At 39.4% G+C, this 11,181-nt stretch overlaps 1 long non-coding RNA gene across 1 annotated transcript; it reads left to right on the forward strand.

Moving 5' to 3' along the window:
* Positions 1-392: 392 nt before the first annotated feature.
* Positions 393-6,378, forward strand: LOC309798255. Its single transcript, XR_014293033.1, has 3 exons — positions 393-451; positions 5,301-5,354; positions 6,300-6,378. It is a non-coding gene; the product is annotated as an uncharacterized lncRNA (long non-coding RNA).
* Positions 6,379-11,181: the final 4,803 nt, after the last annotated feature.

Raw genomic sequence — 11,181 nt, forward strand, 5'->3', positions numbered from 1 at the left:
AATGAAGGTGTTGGAAGAGCATAGAAAAAGTCGAGTGAAGCCACGAAAAGCTCATAATCACCTTTTTGCGCCTCCGGTTTCATATATGTCAGTGCATATATCTTAATTAGTAAAAAATGGTGCATTCACACTGCTCTATTTAAGTAAACCATCATTGCCGTGTACCTCGCGTAATCTCTCTTCCACTAAATCATGTAGCAGTGGTGGAATCATGGTAGGAGCTGTCTTTTATAGTTGCCGCAATAACATTGCGCAATATATTTGTAGTTTAGGCTGGATTTGCTGTGGCAGAAAATGCTTTGGTAGGTTAAGTTTCAAGTGTTTCTGTAAAGGCTGTCTTCCTGATTTATTTTCAAGGCTAACATATTCTGTTCAGGATAAAACTACAGATATGAATAAGACAATTGTTCCTGACAATGAAATGGTTTCAAAGGTTTCTGCCACATTGACGGTTGTTCTTTGACTTTATTTTGCTATCGTTCTATTTAGCATGATTCACTTTCCTTTCAGCTCTTTATTTTGCTCGCCCACCCGCTACTTTTTTATTGCTCTTCTCCATATATTTAATCTATACAGCTTCCCGATGCAGACGTTATATCACGCGTCGCCTGAGAAGCTTATTTTGTACAAATTAAAGTTTGCAAAATTTTTTTGCAAACGGGTTAGTTCTTTTCGCGACGGAACTGTTCTAAGAAGAAGGAAACTAAGAGTACCAGCTTATTATTATGATTCCATATGTTTTATCATTGAAGACATTAGAGATACTCGACTCTATCGTAACAACTCGTATAACCTAAACGTTTTGCCATCAACTTTTGAACCTTTTGGTATACCATTTATATATATAATTGTGGAGTTTGTATATATGTATATATACATACAAACAAACATATATACAAACATATATACATATAACATTTATATATTTATAATATATATACATATATATAACCTCAGGAGGGGCTGGTGTAGAGCAGTGATTAGAGGTGAATTTGCAATATGCACTGTATCGAACAAAGGTTCGATCCCTTCATCTAAGGTCACCATGCCTTCATCTCTCCGTGGATGACGAGTTGGTTAAAACTTGTTTGGAAGGATAAAAGCACTAACTTGAAACATCATTGGGCCACCTTTGGCTAGTGTATAGGCCAGATACGCATTCAATCATTCCTATGATGGTTGATGGAATCGACCACATGCCACTTCCTTCATGGTCTAATCAAAGCCGAATAGATAATCCTTTACCTAAGGAGCTTCTACTCACCAATTTGAAAACTCTTTGAGCTTGTGCAATCTTTCCAGCGTCCTAGAGAGGTTTTCAAACAGGAAATTTTCTCTACTGAAGCAAAGTTAGCAATTCGCATATTGTTTAGAAGACATTTTAAAAGTCTCCAGTTCTACTTTCATTGTAAGCTAAGTAAGACAGATTTTCAAATTTATCTCTTGATGGGATTTGGGATTCAAGAGGATGGAATACATAAGCGAAGTTTGGAATTCCTCTTAATAGTGTTAACAGTTGTTATGTGAAGGCACAGTCTAATAAATATGTTCATCTCTTCAAAAGATGTTGGTACCCTCGATTCTGATTCGTCGCCTGCCCAAGCCACTTTACTTTCACAACGAGATATTAGAAGTACTCCAAAAATTCTTAAAGTTCTGTTAAATCTCCCAGAAGCTGCAGTCCATTGCAAAATCTGTTCTCGATAATCCAAGTGTCGTGATGCATCATATTGCTCCACCACTGAAGTCATCTTTGTCCTTCTATGTACCTCTCTTTACTTTCTTCGCATATGAGAAACACTGGATGTTTCTGTGGCTTATGAATTGTATTTTTTACACTCGTTGAACAATTCGAAAAAGTTCAGTTCTCTTCGGCCGACATAACACAAGCGTTTATTTGAACATACAATTTAACATCCAGTTCAACTGTATCACCTGTATTCCCGTTGATCTTCGATTGAATCAAGCGGGCGCCAGTAATTCCTCCATCTGTCCCTGTCGCGTGCAAGAGTGGTCCAAAGGGTTCTGCTCGCTCTAGGGACACGTTGAGCATCATACCATTCGTTCAGCGTGTTTGTAAAGAACTCTGAAGAATCGGGTCGGTGGTCTTCCTGTTGTGCGCTTGACATCCCGAGGAATCCAATCCGTGGCGGCTCTTGTCCATCGGTTGCCATTTCGTCGCATCACGTGCCCGGCCCACCTTATTTTTGACATTTTGGCGTAAAGGACGGCGTCTCTAATTTTCGATCGTTGACGTAGGTCCGAGCTTCGTATTCCCTCTCTCACTTGCGTGACACGCGACACTCCTAGCATCGCCCTTTCGCTGAGTGTTCTTTCATCCTGCCTACGTAGCGATCAGGTCTCTGATGCGTATGTTAATGCAGGAAGCATCGTTGAGTCAAAAATGTGGGCACGGAGTCGAGTGTTCTTCATCCTCTTCACTACATCCTCGATGCTCTTAAAAGCTCCCTAAGCTGCTCTCTTCCTCCTGCTCAGCTATGGAGCTACGTCATTCATCATGTTGAGTTCTCGAGTTCTTCTAGGTACACATAACTGTTGCATTCGGAGATATTTGTTCCGTTGAGCTTAAATGGGGCCTTTGAGACCGATCCGTTTTCATGAATACCGTTTTCGTCATGTATAGTCGAAGACCAATACTTCCACATACTCGGTCAATGTCGGCAAGCATTCGTTCCGCCTGACTGATGTTTGATGTTATAAGGACGATATCATCAGCAAAGCGAAGATGGTGTAGTTGCCGACCATCATTTTTCACTCTTTCATTGTCCTATTCCAATTTTCGCATAACGGCTTCGAGGCTCGATGTGAAAAGTTTTGGCGACATTGTGTCGCCTTGTCGAACACCCCTCTTTACGTTCATTTTAATTGCGTTGTAAAATGGCGATACGGTATTCTATTCGTGAAATTCTTCTATAGCTCACGAAGGAGTGGTGTTTGGGTAGCGACGCCCTGGTTTCCCAGAGCTTCTATAACCGCTTCTGTCTCAACGGAGTCAAAGGCTTTCCTCAAGTCGATGAAAGTGAGACAGAGCGGTCTTTTATACTCTCGTGATAGTTCGATGAGCCTCGTTATTGTGTGTATGTGGTCTATCGTACTGAATCCTTTTCGGAACCCTGCTTCCTCGCATGGCTGTACCTCGTCCAATGTTCTGTCCATCCTGTTGAGAATGACTCTAGTAAAGAGTTTATTTACGACGGACAGCAGGCAGATTGGGCGATAGTTGCCAATGTCGTGGAGGTCTCCCTTTTTCTACAACAACACGGTTTTGCTGGTCTTCCATTGTTTGGAACCTTGCATTCTGACAGGTAGCCTGTGAAGAGACGAGCCAGTGCATTTGCACACCCAAATCGGTTATGCAAAATCTTCGGTTTACTATGATGTGGTCTATTTCACTATGGTACTCTCCATTGGGGGATTCCCACGTCCAGCGTTGAGAGAGGGGCTTTTGGAACTGTGAGTTACCATGGATTGTCTTGGTCGTCATGATAAACTCGGATAGCCTCTCTCCCTGTTCGGTCCAATCTTAGCGTTGAAGTCGCCAATTATGACTTTGAAGGAGGTATGATCTTCTCTGTAGAACTTCTCCAAGTCCATATAAAACGCTTCGACCTCATCTTCGTCGTAGCTTGAGGTAGCTGCGTAGACGACGTAGATAATTAGAGCCGGCATAGGCCCACATCTCTTCAACCTTAACCGTCCGATTCGGGTTGTTAGTTGTTTAAACGATTCGATGTTCATGGCCAAACTCGTGTTGACGAGGACACCAACGCCTCCAACTCCTCTATTGTCGCATGTTCCAAGGAAGAGTTCTTTTCCAGGATCATAAACGGCGTTAAAGGAATGATGTCTCCTCGTCTCAGCCAGTCCGATGTCGTCGTATCTGATCTTTCTGGCCTGCATCAGCAAGTCCTCAACAGCGGACTCAGATGCAAGCGATCTTGCGTTGTAGGTACAGATCGTCACCTTAGTCCTATCACATTTAGGTAGCCCAGATAGCCCTGAGATTGTAGCAGCCTCTCCGTACTCGTCCTACCCAACGCTGCCTTATCGGGGGCTCTTTCGTGGTCAGGGGAATGACTCTCATTTATTTTACTCTGTTTGGCATCTTTTGTACCCACGGGGTAGCTTGCCGGGCTCTAACCATGGGGGCTGAATATACTAATGAGTAGCTTGCCAGTCTTTCCCAGAGTTCATTGGAGTTGAGTGGACAGGACTCCTAACCGCCTCCCATGTACTTCCTAGTCACTTGCTTGCAGGCTTTTGGCCGAATTGACTTGTAGAATACAATTTGCACTGCCAGATCTGCGCAGCAGAAAAAGAGTGTTCATCCCTTTGATCCACCTGCTGCTCTGGGAAGCACAAGGTCGCTTTTGGTTCGCGTTTGACCCCCTATCCGCCACCTGGGGACGCGCCACGTAGCCTCACGACTAACCGGCTCGAGATCCATCAGTGAGGAAAAACCTCAGTGAGTGGAAATCCGTGGAACATCCAGTTATTACCAGCAATTGGTTGTTTTTCATTTGAAATCTCTTTTAAGAATCATAGTTGTAGTACTGAATTTATAAGAGGGTAGAGTTTTTGGCGTTGGTCAATAACTTTGGGATTTACAATCTATTACGCTGAGCCTCGAACAGGTAAAATATTTGCCCTATACGATCTTGCGTGGCCTACCGATGTTTCCAGGTAATGTTTTTTTTTGGAACCACTTTCCTGATCTCAAAGGATGGAGAGTTCGGTTTGTTTGGAGCGCGAGATCGAGCCAAGCCTCGTTTATTATAGGGTTCCTAGGCGATAAATACTTTTCTTTAAAGTGGATAGTTGTAAATGTTGTATAAAATTGGAGAAATATACTACATGTGTTGCAAAATCGACCGCCAAAGGCGACAGCAACGCATTTCAATAGAAAAATGGAAAACTAAATAGATAAGCCAAAATTGTAGAGCCGAATACACAAATAAGGGGCGGGCTATTGCGAAACTACAGTGAAAATCATGAGTCACATATTATTCGTTGCGTGAGAGATGAGAAATTATACGTTGTTCCATGGGCTCAACACAAAAATTTAGACGTTGTACACGTTGTCTTAGGTGGGTTAAAAAAGAGATTAGATCAAGACGAACTGGAAATATATCTGGCTAAAAATTCACCTCTCAAAATGCTTTACATGGTGAAGACTCTACTCCGAAGCGAATGGTACCGCCAACATTCATTTGAATATTATTTCCTTCTCGGTTTCTTTTTGATTTTCTTTTTTTTATTTCCTAATGTATACATTTTAGAAAATGGATCATGGTGCTGCTTGTAATCAAGGGAAGGTTTCATGCGAGGGAGAGGTGCGTTGTGAGGCGGTTTTTTTGCTTTTATGATTTTAATAGTTCCTCTTTCTCTTACAATATTCGTTCCTGGTGGTGATCCTTTTCGAGCATCGCGACGTTTGCGTGTGTTATTCTATAAAATACAAACGTACAAATCTTTTGAAGTTGCAACTACAACTGGGTGGCTTAAGCCACAATCATTATTGTCAGCCATCCCAATGTTCACCTTAAAGCTCTCTTGCATCTTATTCTGTCTCTCTGATATCTTTCTGGGCCATTTATAATGAATAGAAGAATGATTGTAAAGTTGCATTCAAACACCGTATACAATCCATTTTCCATCCTTGGATTAGGGTTATAAGGCAACGAAAGCAATAAAGGGAAAGCTAGGCAAGTAGGATCTAATTAGCAAGCACTCTATGTATAATAAGTAAACAATTAGTATTTGTGTATAAATTTTTGTGTTCGCTCTCATCAACTTCCGTGCTGTTGTTTGCTTGTTTATTAGCTATTCAAGCTGTTTTTCATACATATTTTGCTAATTGTACGCATATCTCTATGATGACACTTCACTCCGTTAGCTGCATAGTACTATATGTTGCGTCCTATTGCTGTTTGTGAGTAAATGTAAGCCAAAACCAACTATGTATTTTTTATGATCAAAGATATAATTCCTATATCTGTTGTGCTGGGATGGTTTGCACACAACATACATTAGTCATAATCATTCTTGATTCTGTGTATACTGGTTGATTCTATGATTGGGAAGAAGTGGTGAGACACTTCAGAGATTGAAGAAGTAAGTCCACGTATACTCTTCAAATGTCGGTAAGGCAACTAATAGGTTTGCTAAGTTCCCCAGAGAGCGGCTCGTAGCTGTTTTTGGTCGTTATTCACTTCTTTCGTATGCCCCATACAACCTAATGACGTGCGAGTGAATGAAGTTGACGAATATATCTTTAGTTGAGCTCTCGACCGCATTCCTCTGCAAGATCATCTAGCTCTTTATCTACAAACGCTATGGTTCCATGCTTTTCACAACTGACTTCTAATCCGACGCGGAGGTTTTTTTTTCACTTACCAATAAGAATTTTATGACAGCTTTATTTTCTGAAATTAAGATTTAGGTCTGTGCTTTATATCCCTCAACTCGAACTAGCGTTCGGTTTCGTAGCTATTGGAGATACAGCTGTTTCGAACGTTGATGTTACCAATCGTACAGATACCTCTCTTCAAATAAGGGCGAAGCTCAGTCATTCTGGACCACCTTTTACTGTACACTAGTTATTTTCTAAAATCTTTCCTATCACTATTCAATGCTCTAATGAAGAACGACCATATTGGTTGCAGCTCTTGGACAGCCAAATCTTACTTCTGGATGCACGTCGTACTGTTCCGCTTCGAATTGAATTTTCCCCGTCTCAGAATGCTCGATTCTATACAAATCTTCTGATTGCGGTGGAGGGAGGAGGTGGACCTCAAGTGAACTATAGGGTATTCTTTTTTTTCTTATAAGCTTTTATTTATAGATAATGTTTCATTGTTTCTTTTCTTTTCTTAAATCTTTGTTGTGTAACTTCAATGGTGTTAATTTCATTTTTATGGTTACTTTCAGCTGAAATAAACTCTTAATTTTTCTTTCTACTTTTCTAATACACTTCTACATAAAGTATTATTTCTTTTAAGATGCCGGTTCGAGGACTGGGTGGAGCTGCAGTTGTTACAGTGAAGGCCAGAGATGACCTACGTATTTCACGAAATGGAACTTATATCTTACAGTCTTCTCATGAATCAACTTTCTCATTTTCGTTGACAAACTCAGGAACCGGTTTGTTACTAACAACCGTTGTTGATTCAGAAGCTATTGGAAGAGCATTGTATGTGATTATATCTTATATGATTCATTATAAAACTTGAACTTTTAGACGAGCGTTTCCCGTGTAGTCGTTTTATGCACTACAGAATCTGGCGCTCTGGAACACATTCCTGCTGATATTCGTCCAGCTCCTGGATTGTGATAGATCGTGGTGACTCTAAGGAAAGGATATTCACTGTTATTTATTTTGCTTACGTCTTGTTTTTATTTTCATTTAAATGTCCTCTGTAGTAACACATTTAGATATGTGGTCGTAAACAAAATTCACTTAAAACTTATAATTATGATTTTATCCTGAAGAAAATTTATCGTAACGCTCATCTAACTTTTCAAAAAATTTTGACGCGCTTAATATCGCCTACAGTTATTTTAGCCTTTTTAAGCTGGTTTCCATACGTCTCCATTCTCCCATATCTTCAATGAACTCAATTGTCTCTACTGCGTCAACAGCAGTAGGCGTTTTTGCATACCTGTATTTCTGTACTCCCTTTTGATTTCGAAACTTATTAGATCCATTTAAAGTAGTTTTGTTGTAGCAACAGCGAACAGCTACTGAGCTTCAAGTGATGGTATATTGGGGAGAAGAACGCACTCGTCAACGACTAAGATGGTTGATTTACTTTCTCCTCATTCTTCTTTTTTGAGACATGAATATGGTGTTTTCATATCCTTACGTTTCACTATTTTTTACTTTCTTAAAGGTATCTCTGTCATTTCAGAATAGTTTTGTACATATTTCTTACTTGTATTTTTTATAGCTCACGAAGTTTTAGTTTCGAGAAATTGAAAGACATTTCACATCTCTGTGAAGGGATTCGTTTTACGGATGCTTTTCTTGGTGAAGAGTTATCATTCTGCCCTCCTGAAGAACATCCCATTACCAAAGAGGACGTGCGACTTTTCGATCAGAAGCTGAGGATGTCTACTATATATGTGAGTCGGTAATTTTTCGCAATGTCTGGTTTTCATAGCTGTATTATTTGTAGGTTTGCTCCCAGCTAGTTCGCCTAAGGCAATCATTGGCCTCGAGCTATTCAACATCGCTTGAGAGGAGCCTTCAACCAGAAGACACTTTTCACGAGAAATCTACTTACAAAGTAGCTGTTCCTGACCAAACGCTGCAATAGATGGGATCAAATCTTATATTTAACTAGAGATTTTCTAATTTCTTATTTCGATCTCTGGATCTCTTTCACGATGTATGGTTAGAGGGTGATATAAAAGCTGTGTTTTTGTGATACATTTCGTTCCAACGCTGGAAATGCGTTTAATGTAATGTCATATTTGAAAAAAGTGAATTCAAGAGGCAAATGATGCTGTCGACATACTCTTATGGTCCTGAATACGGCCTGGATGTGGTCCATACAACAGGTTTCATGACGGAATCCTGATTGCTGTTGTTGTGACTCAAAGTTCACGATATGCAGAAGAGGGTAATCTTCGTGTAAAAATTGTAGAGAACACTCAACAAGCGTATCGGACAGTACTGATGAAGAATTCTTTTGCAACCTAAGGAGGAGGAGCGTGCGCGAGATCGACTATCTAGGATCCTTTCCTTTGAAAGTAAGACGTCATATGGCTTGTGGCTTTCAACCAGAAAGAATTTTGTAATGATTTTATTTGGCAATCAATGACGGAGTCACTGACCTATCTGTGAATAAATGAATAAAGATAGGTAGAGTCTCATGTGTAGATGGAAACGAATAACGCAGAAAATTATAAAATAGTTCTACAATTCTCAATTGATCTCAAAAAGAATCCTGAATGGTTACAATACACTACTTTCGTGGAGTGTTGCTATAGTTGAAAGTGTTCAAATGGCATTTGCAATACACCTGATTTAAATACTAATGGTGCGCGTGTAGCGTAGTAGTTAGAGGTGGCCTGCAATACGCTTTCCAACAATCCTTGGTTCGATCCCGTACCCAGGCACACTAAACCTTCCATTCCGCTGGAATCGGTATATTGGTACCAGACTTGGTTGAGAGGATAAACACACTGACGTGATAGATCGGTAGGCCACCGAAAGTCATTTTATTGGCAAATATATGCATTTATTAATCTCTACAATGCTTGATGAAGTCGAATGCATAGCGCGAGACTGATCAGCACTGATTGATTGTCCTTTATTTTTCAAATAATAACAAAAACCACAACAATCTATCGTACTTGGCAAGAAAACGGAAATATCGATGAAAAAAAAAACATAAAAAAACCAAAGTGTGCATAGGATGAGACCGATGTCAAATAATATTGTGGTTTAATGAAACGAAGAAAAAACTCGAAAGAATCTAAAATGCCCAACTAATTTATGTGTGTAGGGTGGATACATATTAGAAAGGTATTTCTTCGCGATTCTTTTTATCCGTTTGCTAGCCTTAATAAAAGAACTAATTTACGTGGAAATTGTTTTGAAATTAGCAACATTGTCGCTTTTTAGATCCATGTTATATGGCTTTGGACAATTAGATCAAATTTGCCACACATTTTAAAAAGGGCAACCAGAAACAGTCAATTATTTTGTACAAAAATCCTCGACAAAATCTGGTACCTGTAACGCTGTAGATTCTCGACTAATAGATTTACGTAACCCTCACATACGAATCATTTCACATCGGATCTCTGGCTAACCGATTACCATTTTTTCGCAGGAATCTCGAAAGCTACTACTACTAAGAAGTCTTTAAAAACTAGACCGCTGCTGAAAACGTTTTCAGGAAAATCGTCGATTTCAAGACGTCAAAATGCTATGCGAACAAAAGAAAAGTGTCTCGTTGGTAGAATTAGTAGATTCCAACTGTTCCTTTTTTCAGAGTAGCCATGTTGTGTTTGATCAGGATTATATCATTTTAAAAGTAAATTATGACCTTTATAAATAAATCGTCTACAATCCATCGTTATTTTATCACCTGAGATTGTTTTCATGAGAGCAGCGATTTGAATCTTCCGATTTGTTAACAGACGAACTGCTCGACAACAATGTTACAAACCAAATTCAAGGTTTAAGGGCTTCGTTGGTCTGGTGCCGCATTGAACCAGTAAGGTTATTATGTTGTTAAATGGCTAGGAAAGTGTAATCTTCTGGAATTTACTAAAGAAACATCTGGGTAAAAATATGAAGGATATTGATACTTATACTACTTCATAATTGAAAATTAAACAATTGTTGTTCAACCCTTAAGTAGTCGCCAGTTATGCGAATTTGAAGAAGCCAATTGGTCCTGAACAAGTCTGGTACCAATTCTCCAACCCGACTCCGGAGGGATGATAGGCTTAATGGTCCTCGTGTATGATCGAACCAATACTTTCTTTTGCTGAACAGTATCACTTCTAATGTGTTATCAATTCCTAATTTTAATAGTACTCTATGAAATTTAATGAATAAATTGAATGGATTCTGCTGCCTAGAATATAGCTTTTCGGTTCGCTTCCTTAACACAAAAACGCCATGTGTACCAAAATCGGTATACACCCCTTGAAAGATTCCCAGAGGTTTTCTTACCGCACTTCTTGAAATCACTAGAAAAGAAAATTCGACGTAAATCGTATGTCCGGAATAGCTCTTCGAAAACTGTTCTCTCTCCTAATAATTTATAAAAAACCTCCATTTAGAGCAGCTCAATTTGGGACAAGAGTGTATTGCTTTTTAAGAGAATATACACTACAGATATGGCCAATGAGAAAACGCAGATATTCCCTTGTTTAGACATTGAGGTTCATTACCTTAGAGACAGCTTTTCACTATGATGTAATAATAAATCAGTAATGATAAATGTTCTAACTTACTGTGTTTCTTTTCACGACAGTGAAATTATTGGAAATAATTTGGATACATAACAGCATCATTGCAGTTCTTTGAGAATTCTTCTTCAGACTGTTCAGACATTAGGGGTGAGAAGATTTTCCTGTTTGGAAACAATTATTAATTCTTATTACCACCAATTTTTATTGCTGGTTTAGACCCTTACT

This window comes from Mesoplodon mirus (genome assembly GCF_964341445.2).
Source record: "Mesoplodon mirus genome assembly, contig: HAP1_SCAFFOLD_2431, whole genome shotgun sequence".
Lineage (NCBI taxonomy): Eukaryota > Metazoa > Chordata > Mammalia > Artiodactyla > Ziphiidae > Mesoplodon > Mesoplodon mirus.